We start from the raw sequence: 20,247 nt of genomic DNA, 5'->3' as shown, positions 1-20,247 counted from the left end.
CTTTAAACATTTCCCAGCTAACATTCAAATTGTAATTAGGGATTTTTTTATTTTTTTATTTTTTTTTATTATTTTATTTTATTGTATTTTTTTTTACTAGACCTTAAAAATTCCTACAGACAATCTAGAAAGGGAAATTCAGGAGAGACGATGGGAGACTTTGGCCAGAGCAGGCTTGGGGCTCTCCCAAATCTCACATGCGGATGAGCACCTGGGATGGCTCTAGGGTCCCAGGACAGACCACTCCAGGTGGCTGGTGCTTTAGGTGGCATGAAGCAAGGAGGGGAGGAGGAGCTTTTCACAACACAGAACTCACAACACACAACTCTGCTCGGGCCAGAAAGAGACTTCGTGATTTTCCGCTCCAGTCCCAAAACATGGGCTTGGAAATCAGAGGATTGGAGTTCGAATTCTGACTCTACTCCTTACTCTTTGCCCTTGGGCAGGCCGTTGGACCTCTCTCTTCTGTGCTTGAGTTACCTTACGGGGAAATGAACAAAATGGTATCTGCCTCATAAGACTGTGGTAAGGATTAAATACAACAATATATAGAAGGTGCTTATATGTTTATAAAGGTAGTGGTTTATTTAAAGCAACAGCAATCACCCGTGACCTCACAGTTTCTGCGTCTTGGGAATTCTGGAGTGGCTTGGCTGGGTTGTTCTGGCTCAGGATGTCTCACAAGGTTACAGCCAGATATCAGCTGCACTGCAGCGGTCTGACGGCTTGGCTGGGTCTGAAGGGTTTACTTCTAACGTGACTCCCTCACGTGACTGGCAGGTCAGTGCTCTCCACTCGGGCCTCTCTGTGGGGCTGCTTGAGTGTCTTTGCGACCTGGATACTGGCTTCCTCCAAAACAAGAAACTCAAGAAACCAAGGCAAAAGCCTCAATACCCTGCCCGTCTAGCTTCTGGAATGACACACTACACTTTGGAATGTTCTACCAGTCACACAGGCCAGCTCTGATCCAGTGTGGGAGGGGACTGCACAAGGGTGTGAAGAGCAGGAAGCGAGGCCCTTGGAGGCCAGCCACTAGTTCCGTCTTCGGCTCCAATTCTGGATATGAATTACCCCAGGAGTGGGAGAAACATGGTGGTCGGGTGGGGTCTGGAGGGAGGCCTGACATTGGCCCTGAATACACGGAAGTGAGCTTTATCCACCTTTCCCTGTCCCAATAGAGGGTCCAAAAGGCAGCTTGAGTCTGGAGGGTGCAGAAGGAAGCTACAGACCTGGGGAGCATAGTCATGCCTGGGAAATACAGATAAGATGTTTCCTCTTTTAAGCAAATTGGGTATAATTTTGAACAAATGCCCTGGTAATCCCTGTCACCCGGCTCCACCAGGAGTTTTAGACAGCCACTACTGCTCTTACCAACACATTGTAGGCGATGGCCAGTTGATCTCTTCATGCCTTACTGTCTCTCATCTTTGAAATGGGTTTGACGACGTAAATTCCTTGACGGTTGTTTTGAAACACACGTTTCTCACTACAAATACAAAGTATATTCATTTTCGTGTTATTATTTTGCTTTAAAATATTCATTAGTCTGCTTAAAAGATAGTATAAAGATCCTCATAGATGCATTAATCAACACATTTTCTTGCTCGTTTTTCTTCTAATTTCAGTTTTCAAAAATACCCAAAGGCTACGTTTATTACAGGGTAATGGACTGCAAAATCTTATTTAATTGCGACGAGCATATTTAGTGGAGTTACAAAAAAGGAAAAAAATGTGTAATTCTGTGAACATCCACCAGTTTAAAAGAATCAAAACCACTGTTCTCACTCCGACTTCACAGACCTTGAGAAAGCAGGAGACCCTGGGCCTCTACATTCAGAAGGCCTTAGAGACCCATGGCTCATGGAGTTGGATGTATCTAACATGCTTCAGGGGTGATTCTGATACAGGGCTTTCGGGTGGCTCACCACCAGCAATTTCCAGAACCTTCCTCCTCTGCAGACTGAGAATGCTCAGCAGACAGATTGTGTTGGGGGGACCCTTGGGCCACAAGCAGTCCCACTGTCTATGAGCTATTCTGGTGCATTCCCTACTTACCCTGAAGACAGTGTGAGCATTTTCTGAGGTGATTAACAGTGGCCTCACACCAACAGTCTTATTTACGATTCTCGATTTGGAAGCTATTTTAATGGAAGAATTTCTCTAGACATTTAAAGGCAATAATTAAAGATAGATAAAACACACGAGTTTGGGAAAAGTTACTTCACTCAAATTCTTCTAGCAGATCCTGGTGCTATTACGTATATGAGTATATTTAATTCAATCTAAGATGATTACTTCAAACTGGATTCTCCTGCTGTCTATTTCTGGTTCCTCAGGGATCCTGTGAAAAATCTGAGGAGATTTCTTGCTGATTGGGGAGATATTAAACGGCAACATATGGCCCACACATGTGATTAGTATTCCTCTAAGGAAAAATGTAAAGGATTATATTTAGAACACAGGGTATGTGTTCAGTGGTTCTGGATGACCCCGGGGGATTATTAGGTTCTTCTTATGGAATTTTCTATAGTTAAAAGATGAACCTGGAATTCTGACTGTTTGGTGTGGACATGGGAGCTCATCTGTAAGATTTTGCAGGTGTGAGGCCTGCCAAATTTTCAATATTATGTAGTTTCCTGAAAGGTATTTATACTGTTCTTCAGAGATTTTCTGAGTTTAGTATCTCTACCATATATTTTAGAGGAGTCTTCTCACACAGGTGTCTTCTGAAGGAAAAAATTAATAATTCATGAGCAATATGTTATTGGCCCCCAAGTAAAATGGGTTGAGCCTGTACTGGCATTACCCGTTTTGTGCCTACAGTACCTTAAATGAAATAATCCCAGATCTCATTCTTTTTTGTTCTGACGTTTCACCACAAATGTGTTTTACCACATAGTTGATCATGGAACTAAAGAATGGGACATGATTTCTGATAAAATTCTGACACTCACATCATGGTCCTGGGAGGCCGCAGGCAGATATCAAGATGGCCTGCTGCCTTGGTCCAAGGCCATGGCTAATCTGACCATCTCAGAAGCTCCATAGTCCCTTTTCGGTCTTCTGGTAAAATGTTCTGTATTGTAATATGAACTCCTTGTTTTGTATGTATCCGACTTCAACCACAAAAATCCTAAAGAACAAAAGGGCTTCCAACCACCTATATGAGGGCCTTTCCCCCTGAATATCCTACTATCAACTCAAAATCATATCCCATGCCCAATATCCTGGACCAATAAACTGGTTCTCCTTCCTGGTTACTCAAGTCCTGTCAGTTTAATGGTACCACCTTCTCCTCATCTCCAGTCACTCAGGTGAGAATTTTGGGGAAGTCCAATTTTGTTCATTCTCTTACACTAATGTCTTTCTAAGTTCCTTTATTCATTTTTCTCTTCAAGCATTTGGATTCATTTTCCACATCCCCCTCCTTTGACATCACATGGGAAGTTCTGATTATAGATATTTTCCATAACTCCGGTGTCCTTCCTGTCCAGTTCAGCCTCAATCCTGTCCAGTGATTCTTCATGAACCATCCCTCTCTCAGTTGTGCCACTGCCCTGGGCTCCAGACATGGACAGCAAGCTTACACTATTTTATCTCAAGGGCGCCTCTAATAGGAATCTATTCATCTGGCCTGATTTCCCACCGTCGCTAAAAAAAAACCTTCTACTTCAATCAGGTTAATTTCCTTCTGTCTTTTCCCCTTTTTTTCATATTAAGCTCTTGTTCCGTTTATTTATTTTTTTTCTTCCTGGAATATTTCTCTTCCCACCTTTCAAATCTCCATATTCAGACCTCTGATAATCCTGCCTCCCAGTAGCTTCTTCCTTCTCTGTACTTAAAATCAACAAAAACATGCTTCAGAGTCTGTGTCTTATTCTTTCTCTGCGCCTCCCCCACTTGTGCTCTGTCTCTCTCTGTCTCTCAAAAATAAATAAATGTAAAAAAAATGGGGGGGTGCCTGGGTGGCTCAGTTGGTTAAGCTCTGACTTTGGTTCGGGTCGTGATCTCAAGGTTTGTGGGTTTGAGCCCCGCGTCGGGCTCTGGCTGACAGTTCAGAGCCTGGAGGCTGCTTTGGATTCTGTGTCTCATTCTCTCTCTGTCCCCCCACCCCCCAACTCATGCTCTGTCTCTCAAAAATAAATAAATGTAAAAAAAAAAAAGATTTTTTTAAAAATCAACAAAAACAAATCAAAACCACAAAAATGTGTTCATATTCTTCAATCTAGTAACACCATTTCTAGAACTGTATCCTAAGACATTAACACTAATAAAGTAGTGTTCACTCTTGTGTGAACGAAGTTCCTCCTCCCCTCTGACACTATTGATGATACTATTGAAGAAATGGAAACAAATTATATGTTCAGGGATAGAAATAAATAATTATCATACATCACTCTATGGAATACACAAAATGAATATTATAAATACTATGTAATTATATAAGATTTTAAAAAATATAAAGGTAACTGGACAATAGCAAGAGAATATTGTGTGTATATAAACATTTAAAATCAGCCCTTAATATGCAAATTTTAAACAAGTTTGATTATGAAATGGTGAAAAGAGATAAATTAACCCTAAAGACATTACTGACATATGAAAAAAAAAACCACAATAAAAAACCGCATCTATTTACCAGTTTCTATGTAAATAAATTTGGATTTTTGTTAAAAAGAATCTAACATCTCTTATGTACCTATGACATTCTAGTTTTCTTATATTTCATTTAATCCTTACAATACACACTGTGAGGGAGGTATTGTTGGTTCTATTTTACAGATGGATGAAACAGGCTGGGAGAGGTTAAATAATTTTCTGAGGATCACACAGCTAGGAAATGGAAGGTTCTGGATTTCCACCTGATTTTGCTGCATGGGAGTCTGAAACAAATGTAAACACTTCTTCATTCCTAATAAAATTTCTGTTATTGAAGACTTGATTGTTAAATAATGTGCTTATTGTAAACTTTAAGAAGTAGGGGACAAGAGAAAGAGAGAAGGAGTTTGGGACTTCTTCCTAAGAAGTAGTCAAAACAACACAGAAGTTAATGACAAAGACCATGCTGGTGGACCTTCTGGGTCCTTCCGGGAGCTCTGGTTCACCATTTTTAGCTTTAACATTTATGATTCAGAGGTGACAATGATAAAACTGCGCAACCACTTGAATGATTTGATTTGATTAGGATGCAATCCACCCTCAAAATCAGATAGAAGAAAGGAGGCTACCACCTTTCTATAGACTAGAGATTCAGACTCAGGTCTGTTTCTGGAGTGGAAGAGGATCCTGTAGTCATCTCCCATTCATGGATCATAAGAAGCTATGAGATTTTGGCAATTTCTGACTGCAAGTAATAGGTCAATCTGCAGAGAATCTTGTAAAAATAATGTTGGCAAAAACCTAATTTTACTAGATTCGTGGACTTGGTAGCCACCTGGGAAAGGTTAATTTCAGAGATCCATCCATTTTCCCCTGGGACTTGAAAACTGAAATCCCAAACAGGTTTAAAAATTAAAATTCTTCATGTGAACAGCTTTCGCAGACAGGAAATGCTGAAATTAGCAAAGGTGCATGGCATGACTAAGAACATCCACCAAGCCTTCTATCTGACCACCTTAACTGCGTGATAGAGAAGTAAATAAATAAATAAATAAATAAATAAAAATAAAAAATAGATAAAAACATTAAAGAGAGAGAGGGACAAAGAACTCCAATGGGCTTTCTCTCTTTCATGTTTTTATTTATTTTCGAAAGCGAGAGAAAGAGAGAGAGAGTGTGCGCGGGGGAGGTGCAGAGAGAGAGGGTACAGAAGATCCAAAGGGCTCTGTGCTGACAGCAGACAGCCTGATGCAGGGCTCGAGCTCACGAACAGCGAGATCACGACCTGAGCCAAAGTCAGATGCTCAACTGACTGAGCCACCCAGGAGCCTCTCTTTATCTTTTTTTACTTTTAAGCCTGCCTAAAGTCTCTTTTTATGTGAAAGGTTAGAAGCAGTATGGCTTCTCATCTTCAGAATTCTATTCATTTGAATGATTTTCAAGGTAGCTAACTAGTGATTCATCTTGGTATTTTCTTAGCTTATATTTTCTCAAAAAGAATTAAATACTTTACTTTGATGTACATCACATGAGCAGAGTATAGGTTACACCTTAAGTATACTGTCTAGGGATTCTATTATGAAGAAATTTTAGAGTTTATCCTGTCATTTCATTGTTACATGAATGATATTATTTTTAATAAAAGCATGGCTTTTGGCCGTCGTTTTATTTCCCCTTCACTAGGATATAAGCAGCATCAGCCTTTCTTCAGATGGTGAAGAAAAAACCCTATTATTCTATCAGTGACCTTTGGCAAGAAACTGCTCTCTTGAACTGTTCATGTCTCTGGAGTGTTTGACTAAGGTTTCTTCTGGTCAGGTCATCGACAATCCAAATGTCAGACAACAATGTGGCCATTTTTCATCTTGAGGTAAGTGTTTCCCCAATAAGATGATCAATTAGTCTTATTCACATTACAACACACCTCCCCATGTATTTTTATAACATGCAAAGATCTCTGTGGTCCTATATTACCTTCTTCTTCAGTTAGATTTTAGGCTGTTAGAATGTATAATCAATGCAAACACACCTCATGTATGACCTGTGTGTATTGATATTCTTTATACCAATGCATCCTCCAAAGGTGGTATTAATGAAGAAAAAAATCTCTATTCTCAAGGTTATGAACTAAAGCCTTTCATAGCAAATGTCTCACTTTTGATAGAACTAATGCTCTAGAAATGGGCTTTTCACTGAAGCAAAACTTGTATTTAATTATAATTCCTTAGGGTTTTTTTCACTTGGAAACCAGGCATTTCGTGGAATGTTTCACATGAAAATTCTAAAATGTGTTTGTTTTTTGCTAGAAGACACTTAAGATGCCATGCTTGCTTCTAAAGAAAAGTCTAATGTGGGAAACATTAGGTGTACGTCTTGAGAAGAATTCTCAGAGCACCATTACGTATTACTTTGGAAAGTTTTAACTGCTGTCTGGGGTTGTGTCCATAGAGCTGCTTCAAATACAGCCAGACTTTAAATATGAACTACCGCTTTTTGCTTAGTTTCCGTTAATGGCAATATCCTCCACATCTACCCACATTTTCAAAAGTATTTTACATTGCAGTTGGCCAATTTGTAAGTCCTTCCCAAGAGATACCTACAGTTTAGAGACACCTATGAATGCTCTCATTTTTAGAGATCTTATTTTTAATTAATGAAAGTTTAAAAGGCCCTTTCTGAGAATGTTACTTGGAGCTCAGAGTGCTCATACCTCTGAATATACTGTTTTAAATCGTTTTGGGGAGCATAATAAAAATATAGCACTACAGCAGCGCCTGGGTGGCTCATTCGGTTGTGTCCAATTTTGACTTAGGTTATGATCTCGCGGTCAGTGAGTTCGACCCCACATCAGGCTTGCTGTTGTCGGCACAGAGCCGGCTTTGGATCCTCTGTCCACCCCTCTCTCTCTACCCCTTCCCTCCCCCCAAAAAATAAATAAAACAGTAAAAAATATATAGCACTACATATATATGTGTATATGTGTCTGTGTATAGTGAGGAAGAAAAATCGCTCCATGTTCAGAATCAGTCTTTAGTAACACACTTCAGAAATTTGGAATATTTAATATCATCAAAACAGCTGGCTTAAATGATAACAAAATACTTTCCTACATTTGAAAGTGAAACAGCAGTTCCAATAAGCTTTATAAATAGAATAATCTTCATTGGTTTATTAATTCATTTTCTTTTTCCTATGACAAGCCAGTGACAAGCACCTAATCTGGGCCAGGTAAGTATAAGGCACTGGAAATACAAAGATAAATGACAATCTGTGCCCTCCTGGAGATATTTTTCCTCCTGGAGTTTTAATGTTTAATTTCATTCGTGCTTTTATTAGGAAGGAAAGGCAGAAGAGGAGGAAAATGACTGTCTGAAAAAGGGGAGTTTGAGTCAGAAGCTATTATTCAGCTTTTCTTGGGAGATTCTGAACTCATTCCATTATTATAATGGTCTCACTTACTTTTCTATCTGAAATGAAATATACACACCCCTTTTCTCTCACACAAAGGTGGAATGAATAGTAACAAGGTAAGAGCATGGGATCTGGAGTCAGATAGGTCTGGGCTGGAATATTCATCCTGCTACCAACTTGATTGTACCTTTCCATAATTTACTTAATTAGCCTCTCTGTGGATTGGTTTTCTCACACAGAATGGGAATAAAAATATCAGCTGGCCCTTGCTAAAAAGGCTGTTTCTTTCCCCTTCTAGTCCTTTCCTTTCCCTTCATGCACTGAATATTATTGATCTGAAAATGAGGCACCACACAAAAAAATTTAAAATAATTTGAAACCTGGGAATGTATCTTTCCAATGATGTAGCATAATCACTAACCCTGATGTTTTATAAGGCACTGGAGTAAAACTGGTGTCAGGGCTCCCTAATCCCTCGGTCTGGCTATGCATGTTTGGCACAGATCCCAGACTAAATATAGCAAGTCTTGCTTCTTGGGTCAATATAATTTCGAATCCCTAGGTTGAATGAGCAAATCTTCCCAGACAAGATTTAATTCGCAAAGGCATTTACGTAGACACTGGATATACCTAACAGTACATCATCAAGTGAAAACAGGTCATCAGCATTAGCTTGGCTAACGGAAAAGAAACTTGCATTAGGAAACCGGCAATCTCACCAACAAATCCTGCTGGGGATTGACTAAACATAATTGTTAATTGAAAAAAAAATTAAAAATAGAGTATTAGGGAGATATACTCCCACTGATAGTTGTACACAATTCCCTGAAGTGTTAATGGAAGCTTGGCAAGGGCATCATCAAGGAAATCTACCTCTTAACCTTCACGTTCATCTGTCAGTCTCCATCCACAGACTCTTGAAGTGGAGTGGAAAGCAAAGGAAAAAAAAAATCCCATGGAATTTTCAAGAAGAAGTCCATCTCATCTCTTTGCACTTACCAATTCACCACACTGTAGCCTTAGCTTTAAAATGGCTAAACTCTTCGGAATCATGTGTTGCCATCCCTGGAGGATGGACTTTGCTGTCTTTTTCTTTCTAGAATAGATAGATTAATGGGGTCCCACCTAACTTAACCCGTGAAGGACAAATTTTCAGCCAGACCCCTCTTACTTACATGGAAATGAAAGGATTTTCCCTTCCTCCCTCCCTCCCTCCCTCCCTCCCTTCCTTCCTTTCCTCCTTCCTTCCTTCTTTGCCTTTGCCAAAATGTCACTGTATTCTTGCACTTAAAGTTGAGAAGAGGCTTTGTATTCTCAGAGTATCGGTAGAAGCTAAATGTCTTTATTCATTCATGTTGGTTGAAATAAACAAGCGTATATTTTCCAATTTCTTCACTAACTAAAATCAATTTCTGTGGTGGATGAAAGTTACTATCACAACTCAGTGAGAGAAGTCAATGAGAGACTTAAGACTGCTCTTTCTGTGACTACTTCTAATGATTGCAATAGCAGGCTTAAACTGCTTTCACAGGACTCCTACAAGCCAGACCCCAAAGAATCCTTATATTTCTGTGCGACCCCTTCTAGTAAAATAACCATTCAATCTAACTGAGACTGGATAAGCTACACTTCTGTGATTTGTTTGGCGTGTGGCTTGTATTAGTTTTCTATTACTGTCTTAGCAAATTATCACAAACCAGTGGTTTAAAACAACCCAAATTTATCATCTTGCAGTTCTGGAGGCAGAAGGCGGATGCAGGTTTCACTGGCTTAAAACCACGGAATTGGCAGAGGAACATTCCTTTCGAGAGGCCTTAGGGGAGGACATGGTTGCTGGTATTTCCAGTGTCTAGAAGCTCTTGTGCTAAAAGACGTTGCTGAATCCTGTTCCCTGAAAGTAATGGGTCATGGGCTGGATGATAAAAAGAAAAGAAGAGCTCTAGTTCACGAGTCTTTTATTTTAATGACCATTGTGGTAGACAGCCTTTAAGATGACTCCAGTGATTCCAATTTCTCTAGTGTGAGCTGGACCTAATGACTTGCTTCCAGCAGACAGAATATGGCAAAGATAATGAAATTTTGGTTCTGAGGTGAGGCCACAAAAAGGCTCTGGGTTCCATCGCGCTTGCCTGCATGCATTTGCTCTGATGAAGATCAGCCGTCATGTTTTGAGCTGCTTTATGGACAGGCCACGTGGCAAGGAACTGAGGCAGGCTCCCGGGTAAGAGCCAGAGAATGGAAACCCAGGCCCTCAATGCAACAACCTCAGAAGAACCTAGTCCTGTCAACAACCACTTGAGTGCCCTTGGAAGGGGATCTTTTCTGGGTCATGCCTTGAGCCAGCTGTCATCCTTGAGACTGAGGCATCTGGAAAAGCTGTGCCTGGATTTCTGATTCACAAAAACTGTGGGAAAATCAATGCTTATTGGGGTAATTTGTGTCATAACAATAGATAACTATTACAACAGTGAAATGGCATTACAGAAAGTTTGGAAAAGGGAGGCGTGGAAAGTTGTCCATAATTCTACCACTCAGTCACAACTGTGGCTTAATTTTTGCGTGTTTTATTTCAGTCTGCATACATTTATATTGCTGGGGAGCATAATGTGAATAAAATTTTGCATAATTTAGTTAACCTCCTCATTCTCTTTAGGCATTTCCATTACTTCCTATTTAATTTGCAATTAAAAATAATGTAACAACCATCATCTCTGTGGATGTGGTTCTTTTTTTTTTTCCCCTCTCTTACTTAACTTTCATTTTTCCCATGTCTTTCTCTTCCTTGGTACATTCCTCAATTTGCTATAGTAACTCCTCAGATAATCCTCAGTGGTTGCTGGATGGCAAAATTTCTGAGTCACTTCATGCTAAAGCTGTCTTTGTTTTTCTGTTCATTAAATATTAATTTAGATGGCTATTGATTTCTGGTTGAAAATTGCCATGCCCAAATATATGGCAATATCAAACCTAAGAAAAATTCTACCTCCCCAGTAAGAATACAGTTTCAAAGTTTTTAGCCAGCTTGAGTAGACAATTTTATACATAGAAACAAAATAGGTAATGTATATTTATAATTAATTTTGTCACACAAGCATTTAAATCACCACATTACAAAAATCACTTTTTTTATTTTGAAATATTGCCTTCTTTTTTTCTTGTTGAATTCTTTTTTTTTAAATGTTTATTTATTTTGAGAGAGAGAGAGAGACAGAGTGAGAGCGAGATAGGGGCAGAGAGAGAGAGAGAGAGACACAGAATTCGAAGTAGGTTCCAGGCTCTGAGCTGGTTCCAGGCACAGAGCCCGCCGTGGGGCTTGAACCCATGAATCTTGAGATCATGACCAAAGTCGGATGCTTAACTGACTGAGCTACCCAGGTGCCCCTTTTCTTGTTGAATTTTTAAATATTTTTTATTGTGGTAGAATATACCTAACATAAAATTTGCCATTTTGCTCATTTTTAAGTGTACAATTTAGTGGCATTAAGAACATTTATGTTGTTGTGCAACTGTCACCATTATCCACTTCCAGAACGGAATTGCCTTTCTTTTGGAGTAGGAAAAATTCTTGTAAGTGGGATTACTGGGTCAGAGAGTTTGAATTATGTGCCCTTTTTGAAATTCAATTATATTGTAGCATGTAGGAACATGGGCTGTAGAGTTAGATTCAAACTGGATTTGAATCCTTAATCTGAGTAATACCTGACAACCTTTGGGAAGTAATCAAATTTTTCTCAGTCTCATATTCCTCTTCTACAAAGTGGGGGTGATGAAGACATCTAATAATACGTAATGATAATTGGTATGAAATTATATGTCAAAATAGATAGTATGGTGCCTGACACATAAACACCCGTTATTTCTTTAATAATATGTAAACATACGTAAAGGTAAACTCCTATTATTTATCGTCATCATCATCATCGTTATTATCACCATATTCACAATCCTATAGAATCAGTTGTTCTTTGAATAATGTGGCTTCTGGCATTTTACTGCTTCTGTAAGGGGATTTTCAACAATATCTGTGAACGGTATTTGTGTTTTGAACAAGTTGGGATAGTATCAGGATTGCAAAATATGCAATTGGTGTGGGGTTCACCTTAAACTTGAAGGATCTGCTTTTTACAGAGCTTAACAACAGATGCACCGAACATGGAATTAAACCACAACAGTATTCATAGTACATCACCACAAAGCAGGGTTCAATATCAGATGAAACGCAGTGGGAAAGAATATAAAACAATGATGGAGAGAGACTGAGATTTTGAAGAAATGAGTAGAAGGAACCAAGGAAGTTCCTGGTTATTGAGCTATTAAGGAAAATGACTGTGGTCAACATATAGTCAAGTGCTGCAAATATCCTCAAAATACTTTCATGAGACAGCGAAGAGTGGACTGACTAGGAAGCCTAAATACAGAAAATTTACTTCCTCAGTGTCGCACAGCCAATTATTGGCAGAACTGGTGATTGTAATTTAGGCTTTTGATTCCATGATTTGATTTGTTTGTGGTTCACTGCATTAGTCTGATTAAGGACTAATTCTAGAAGGAGGGTGTTTTGTTGTTGTTTTTTTTTTTCTATTTGAAATGAAGGAGTCTTTACCCAGACGCAGACTTATGAAGAATGGATAAAGCACAGCTGTGCTGGAGCCCCCTGAGATCCATGCCTAGTCTCCTCCCTCTTGCTGTCTGCATCTGAATTGACCTGTAGAGATTGCATCAAAGGGCTCCCCTTGCCCCTCGGCTTCCTGTTGGTATTGGTAAACGAGATTAGAGGGAAGAGAGTATTTATGGTTTCCTCCCTGAGGGGTTTCATTAGGCTGGCTGTGTCCTCGCTCCTGTCTGGCGTCCCTCTGTGTACAACCTTCAGGTTCCAGTAACTTCTCTATACCCTTGTTATTGCAGGGTGGTAACAGCCCCTGGGGCACTACAGTACTATGCCTTATGGATTGCCTTATGAATGGAGTTATTTCAGTATCTATGAATCCTCAAGAAAACTGGATCCTTCCTCTACCAGTTAAAGGTGAGATGATCTTTCCATCAGTGGTCTCTTCACCAGGTCTAGTGACCAAAGAACGTCTCATTACTAAGTGTCATTTGTTTGAAGGTCTCTAGACTTTAGAGAAGCGATTGTTCTTGGAACCTCTACCAAGCTACTACCATTGTCCCATATGGGACAGACACCTTTGATATTGAAGTTGTGATACTCGCTGTTTTATGTCCTCTCTTGAGAATGCCTTATACAGGGGCGCCTGGGTGGCTCAGTAGGTTAAGCGGCCGACTTTGGCTCAGGTCATGATCTCGTGGTCCGTGAGTTCGAGCGCTGCGTCGGGCTCTGTGCTGACAGCTCAGAGCCTGGAGCCTGCTTCAGATTCTGTGTCTCCCTCTCTCTGACCCTCCTCCGTTCATGCTCGCTCTCTGTCTCAAAAATAAATAAACGTTAAAAAAAAACTAAAAAAAAAAAGAGAATGCCTTATACATTTGATAGGACAGAGTCCCAAAGCTGCCAGGCTCTGGCAAGCTGGGAGAGCATCTTTTATCCTGCACATAGTCAGAAGGTTCAACTCTAACCTTAACCTCCAAACCCATTGACTGTCCACTTAGCTACCTTTGTTTTTCTTAAATTTTTTTTTTAACGTTTATTTTTGAGACAGAGAGAGACAGAGCATGAACGGGGGGGGGGGGGGGAAGGGGCGGGGCAGAGAGAGAGGGGGAGACACAGAATCCGAAGCAGGCTCCTGGCTCTGAGCCATCAGCCCAGAGCCCGACACGGGGCTGGAACTCACGGACCGCGAGATGTGACCTGAGTTGAAGTCGGACGCTTAACCGACTGAGCCACCCAGGTGCCCCCTACCTTTCCTTTTCTAACTGCTTTATTCTTCATGTACCCTGCACTTTAGTACATGATTATGTAGAGGCTGCCTTTTGTTGTTGCTTCAATAGTGTATGTTCATTCATTTATTCAAGTACTTATTGGGTGGGCAGGGACTGGGCATCAATGGGCAGCTGTGAATACGATGAATATAGTTTCTACTATAAGTCATGGAACTTAAAATCTGTTGGAAGATACACACAAAAAGGTAATGACCCCTGGTTGTTTCTTGTTTCACCAACTTTATCATAAGTAAAAGGCAGAATTCATATCTACTGTTTTGTATCCATTGGCATTCAGTAGGTACTTTGTTTTATACATTTTCTGCTAATAGTTCAGAGTTTCTTACTCTGCCTGCCTTGGTGTCAAAGGCACCAGATACGGCCTTGAGGCAAAGAAGGAAATCAGATCAGAAACTGATGCTTGTTTCACTCTTTCTATACACTCTGGGACACCTGTCAAATCGGCCTAGAGAGCTCCAGATCCAATAGATTGGGCTAGTTCCCCCATCCTAGTCCTTCTAGGAGGCATAGCTGTACCCCTCACAGATGAGGCTCCCTGGCCCACTGCTTAGAACCATTTTCCAGTAAAGAAAACAAAAAAGAGGAAAGAACAGCTCTCAGGGATAAGAGATCATTCTCCAAATCACTTCATTATTTTTTTAAAAATTTGTTTTTAACATTTATTTATTTTTTTTATTTTAAATTGTTTTTTTTTTAACGTTTATTCATTTTTGAGAGACAGAGACAGAGCATGAGTGGGGAAGGGGCAGAGAGAGAGGGAGACACAGAATCTGAAGCAGGCTCCAGGCTCTGAGCTGTCAGCACAGAGCCCGACGCAGGGCTCGAACTCACGAACCGTGAGATCATGACCTGAGCCGAAGTCAGATGCTCAACCGACTGAGCCACCCAGGCGCCCCAAACATTTATTTATTTTTGAGAGACAGAGCACAAGTGGGGGAGGGGCGGAGACAGAGGGAGACACAGAATTCAAAGCAGCCTCCAGGCTGTCAGCACAGAACCTGATGTGGGGCTCAAGCCCACAAGCTGTGAGATCATGACCTGAGTCAAAGTCAGACACTTAACCAACTGAGCCACCCAGGCACCCCTGCAAATCACTTCATTAAAGGGAACAGGAAAGGAAAGACCCTACCTGAATCAGTGGAGTGTAGTCATAATCGATTCCTTTAGTTTTCTTGCTAAATCCTGGATATTTATTGCCACTGGCTGATATATTTGACTCTTGCTTTTTGTAGGGATTAACGTGCCCAGTTTTTCAAACCAGTATATTCTGAGATTGTTTGGGAATGGCTTGTTTCAATTATTAATTTAATTTCCAACTTTCTTGGTATTTTTTCACTTTCAGTTAAAATTTCATTTGTTGAATGCATCAGGATTTGCATGATGTTTGACATGATTCCTTGTAAAGGAAATTAAGTAGCTTAAAATGGATAGTAGCCCTTATATTAGCGATTATCATTTGGTATTAATAGCACTCCTTCCATCTAGACCCCCCAAAAGTCAAATTAAAGAGTTAAACCAATTACAGAATCATAATTACCTTCATAGATTTCTTCAAATTTTTAACTGTTATGCAGTTATCTCTTTATGTACCTTAACTTTCGTTCATCTTAACCACACTTAGGACTTTTCCTTACGATTATCACCTTAACCTGTCATCATGTCCAGCTCATATTTGTAGTAATTTCCTTATGATCCTAGGCTCTATTTTTCATTTTAAGGCCATTGGAACATCTCTCACTTGTGTCTGCAGGGAATTAGGTAAAGCGATCCCCTGCTGCTTACTCTGCCTCAGGACTAAATCTTACACTGCTCTTTCAGACCCAGTCGGGTACTCGTCCATCCTGCTGAGACTTTCTCCTCTAGTGACTCTAGAGCTCGTTTGTCCATCTAGTTTATTAGCCATCTAGTCCTCACCTTGTCCTTTGGGTTGGAAGCACACCACTTGTCTTCTGGCTCACAACTGTGGCATCTTGTGACTCTCCCATGCCAGCAAAAGCTTCAGTGGCTGCCACAGGAAACACTCTCCAGACCTCCACTTAGAAAGCTTCTATCAGACTTGGTCCAGGCTTGAGGTGGAATCCACATGCCCTGTTTCTTAAAAAAAATTTTTTTTTTAATGTTTATTTAGTTTGAGAGAGAGACAGAGAGAGAAAGTGAGTGCAAGCAGGGGAGGGGCAGAGAGAGAGGGAGAGAGAATCCCAGGCAGGCTCTACTCTGTCAGCACAGAGCCTGACATGGGGCTCGATCCCACAAACCTGTGAGATCATGACCTGAGCTGAAATCAAGAGTCAGATGCTTAACGGACTAAGCCCATCCAGGTGCCCCTTAAAAAAATTTTTTTTTGCCTGGGTGGCACAGTCGGTTAAGCGTCCGACTTCAGCCAGGTCACGATCTCGCGGTCCGTGAGTTCGAGCCCCGCGTCAGGCTCTGGGCTGATGGCTCGGAGCCTGGAGCCTGTTTCCGATTCTGTGTCTCCCTCTCTCTCTGCCCCTCCCCCGTTCATGCTCTGTCTCTCTCTGTCCCAAAAATAAATAAAAAACGTTAAAAAAAAAAAAAAACTAAAAAAAAAAAAAAATTTTTTTTTGCTAACTAAGTGTCAAGTTGTGGAAGCAGGTGGGATGGATAGGATCAGAAAGCAGACGAGAGGTGGGCTTAGAGCTGAATGCTTTAGACAGAATTAGAATATAAAATAGGTGGAATTCTTTAGCAGAATTAGAATACATATTGGCAGAAAGCCAATAACTGGTATTTGTAGCCATTGCGTTCATATCTGCAGCTGCTATGCTGTTTAAACCCTTTTTAAAACTAGAATTAACTGGAGCTGTGAAGAGCATAACTTTCCTTAAGGAAACTTTAGCAGAAGGAGCAGTAATTTTCAAGGTAGAAAAAAAAAAGTATAAATATTCAGACTGAGTTCATCTAAGACAGATGAAACAGACATCTCTACGAAAATGTATCAGTTAGGATTAGATCCAGCAGCAAGTAACAGAAACCCAAAATAATAGTGGCTTTAACAAGTTACAGCTTTATCTCTTCATGTGAAAGTCTAGAAATAAGCAGTTCCTGAAGTCATCAGGCATATATGCTCCTCCTGTCTTTCTGTTTTACTGTCTGTCTTTAGCGTTCTATCTCCTGGTCCAAAGTGGATGCTAAGCCCCTAGCTGTCACATTTGCATTCCAGCCAACAAGAAAGAAGGATGCTATATACATATTCTTGTTTATATCACATTAGATAAAATTTCATCATATGGCCATTACTAGTTGCTAAAGAAGCTGGGAAATGTCTTTATGCCAGGTGACCACGGGCTCAGCTACAGATCAGGAATCGTATTGCCAAAAAGAAGGAAAGAATAGATGTTGGGGAATAGACAAGTATGAGGCAACTGAGGACTGTTAGGAGTAAACAGATCCACAAGAATTTCATGAAAACAAGTTCCAAAGAATTTCTGCCTTCTAGCATTACATAACTAACTTTAAATATATGTTAAATCATGTTCAGGAACATGTCTGTAACAGAACCACAAGCCAACTCTCAAGAGTCTGGTATTAAAAGCACATCACCAGTTATTATTCCCATTGCAGGTGTTGAGAATGAAGAAGACTGAGTGAATGCTGAAAAAAAAAAAAAGATCTCAGGGACCTATGGATAAATGGACTCTGGAAGTGTGACAGCACCTATCACAACTTGAGGAATGATTTTGACCATTGTCAGTGGAGTTACTCTGAATCGCGGATTTGGGACTTAGTGAGTTTCATTTAGGTCAGATTCTCCAAAGCAGCATTTCTGTGCTTCGATTTTCAAATCAGAGACACTGAAACTTTAACTCATAAGGATAGCAGCTTTTTTCAAAGGAGCATTTTCCCTCCCAAATGAGCTCATTTTACCCCTTCTTGCCATTTCTGGCAATATTAATATTTTTATCCAGTGGTACTCTAAGTTAACTTAATGTGCTTAGCTTGTCATGAGGGAGTGATTTATGTACCACCAGAGGTAAAGTTCACTAGTTTGTGTGGGAAACAAAAGACTTGCCCTATGAGCCACCAGATCACGCACCAGCACATTTTGGCCTTAACTTGTTTCCTCTGGAGGGTTCGTCCATCTAAATCCCTTGAGGCCAGAGACCCTTTCTATTTCACTTGGTCTCCCAAGTGCCTAGCTCAGTGTCTCTCACAAGGCTAGGTCTTAATAAATATTTGTTGAAATATTCTGAAGATGATTCATCAGAGACAACGACAGAAAAGCACGTAACAAAAATTAACAACACAGTTTTGGGTTAGCCTTGGGTCATTTCTAGTAGTTGTAAGAGAAAAGAAAATTCACAGCAAGACGGCACTGAAAGTCTTGAGCATTTGTAAGGAAGTGGCGAAGGAAAAACATTTATTTTGACAACTGCTCTTCGGTGTGAAAAATTCACAGCTGTAAACGGCAACAAAGGAAAGCAAACCTAATCCGTAAGAGCCTAAGCACTTTACCATACTAGATTTCAGGACACATGATTATTCCTTTTGCTACTTGTTTGTGAGTGTCGCCCATTTGCCAAAATAAAGATGTTCTTTCTCCAGCCAGACCCGAGCTGCCAGAGTGAACTAATGACTTCAGAATGGAAGACAGATGCTTCCTGCAGGAGAATTCCCCTGCAGGCAGAGAACCCTTAACCAGGGCTGGTTTCAGAACTTGTGAGCCCTGGTGCTAAGTGAAAATGGGGGACCCCTTGTTCAAAAGTCAGGGGAAAAAGTGTCATTAAAGATACTAAAATATAAAGTTTTCCCCCTTCTCCCACAGTATCCTTTTGACTTGTCATGGTGTTCTTTTATTTACTTCATGCTGCTCTGAGTAAAGAAGACTTAACATTTTAAATTATTATTATTATTATTATTATTATTATTTTTTACCATTCATCTTTCTATTTTGGAATTCCAGTTTTAAATTTGTTCAGATATATTTATTGAATTATTTGGGAACATTTGTTTTTTTTCTTCAATTTTTAAATTCTTATTTATTTATTTTGAGAGAGAGAGAGAGAGAGAGAAAAGACGAGCGGGGGAGGGGCAGAGAGAGAGAGGGAGAGAGAGAATCCCAAGCATGCTCTGTGCTGTCAGGGCAGAGCCCAAAGTGGGGCTCGAACTCATGAACCGTGAGATCATGACCTGACCTGAAATCAAGAGTCGGATGCTTAACTGGCTGAGCCACCCAAGTGCCCCCAAATTATATGAGAACATTTAACTTGTATGCAGGATAACCAAAATTGTACAATTTGTGTTTTGTAGCTTGTACCTGCATGTGTATATGTTTTTGTTCTTACTACCACCCTGGATATGTTGCAAAAAACTGACTCACCTGTTTTTTTCTTTCACTTTTTTTTTTCAATGTTTATTTATTATTGAGAGAGAGAGAGACAGAGTGTGAGCCGGGGAGGGGCAGAGAGAGAGAGCGAGACACAGAATTGAAGCAGGCTCCAGGCTCTGAGCTGTCAGCACAGAGTCCAATGCGGGGCTCAAACCCACGAACCATGAGATCATGACCTGAACACGAGTTGGATGCTTAACCGACTAAGCCACCCAGGTGCCCCTCTTTCACTTCTCGATACATGCACATTCTCCTAACACTCTGCAGAAGCCAACAGCTTCAATAAAATGCTTGCCTTGTGCTTGCTTTGAGTCCCATGCTGGATCCACTGGAGTTCTGTATTCATGCAGCATCAGGAATGCTATATGAAAGTGGGGTGGCAAGAAACATCAGATAAACATACATTGTGCACATTCTGCATTATCTGCTCACGCCCTGCTTCTTTGTCCCTTTGGACTTTGCTTATGTAAGCCAAGTTCAAGGATTAATTATTATGAATTTCAACACAGTGATAGAGCATTAAACCAAGACTGGGGCTCTTTTGACCCTGGGATCTGTGTGCCTGCACGGGTCATGTGCCCATGAATAGCACTGCATGTAACCAAAGTAAGAGTCGTCTTTTCTTTTTCAGTAGTTTGAAAAATCAGTAACCATTGGAAGAACACAAAATGAGCTCACATTAATGGGGCCATATTGAAAAATAAGATTGTTTTTGGCTAACTGAAGCCTAAGCTGAATCTTGGAATATTGTAAAAGAAGTAACAGGAAGGGCACCTGGAAGGAAGAGCATTGGACTCTTGATTTCCGGGTCATGAGTTTGAGCCCCACGTTGGGTGTACAGATTACTAAAAAAATAAACTTTAAAAAAGCAATAAAAAGAAAAAAGGATTAACAGGAAAAAAAAGAACTTGTAGTTAATGTTCAATTGAGAATCATCTTAAGTGCAGTAATTACATAGTTGTGTGGAAAATGAGCGCATTAAAGTCTTTTAAATA

General features: G+C 40.2%; 2 long non-coding RNA genes across 2 annotated transcripts; one reads left to right on the top strand and one right to left on the bottom strand.

Annotated features, from left to right (window-relative positions):
• Positions 1-501: 501 nt before the first annotated feature.
• On the bottom strand, positions 502-2,550 carry LOC131502431 (uncharacterized). Its single transcript, XR_009257052.1, has 3 exons — positions 2,296-2,550; positions 1,372-1,486; positions 502-864 (listed from the first exon to the last, which is right to left on the bottom strand). It is a non-coding gene; the product is annotated as an uncharacterized LOC131502431 (long non-coding RNA).
• A 4-nt stretch (positions 2,551-2,554) lies between these two features.
• On the top strand, positions 2,555-18,650 carry LOC131502428 (uncharacterized). The gene is made up of 4 exons (XR_009257049.1): positions 2,555-2,643; positions 6,283-6,469; positions 12,916-13,033; positions 18,469-18,650. It is a non-coding gene; the product is annotated as an uncharacterized LOC131502428 (long non-coding RNA).
• The last annotated feature ends 1,597 nt before the right edge of the window (positions 18,651-20,247 follow it).

This window comes from Neofelis nebulosa, chromosome 2 (genome assembly GCF_028018385.1).
Source record: "Neofelis nebulosa isolate mNeoNeb1 chromosome 2, mNeoNeb1.pri, whole genome shotgun sequence".
NCBI classification, from domain to species: domain Eukaryota; kingdom Metazoa; phylum Chordata; class Mammalia; order Carnivora; family Felidae; genus Neofelis; species Neofelis nebulosa.
Note: the sequence above shows the minus strand (reverse complement) of the source record. Positions and strands in the feature narration are given on the sequence as shown.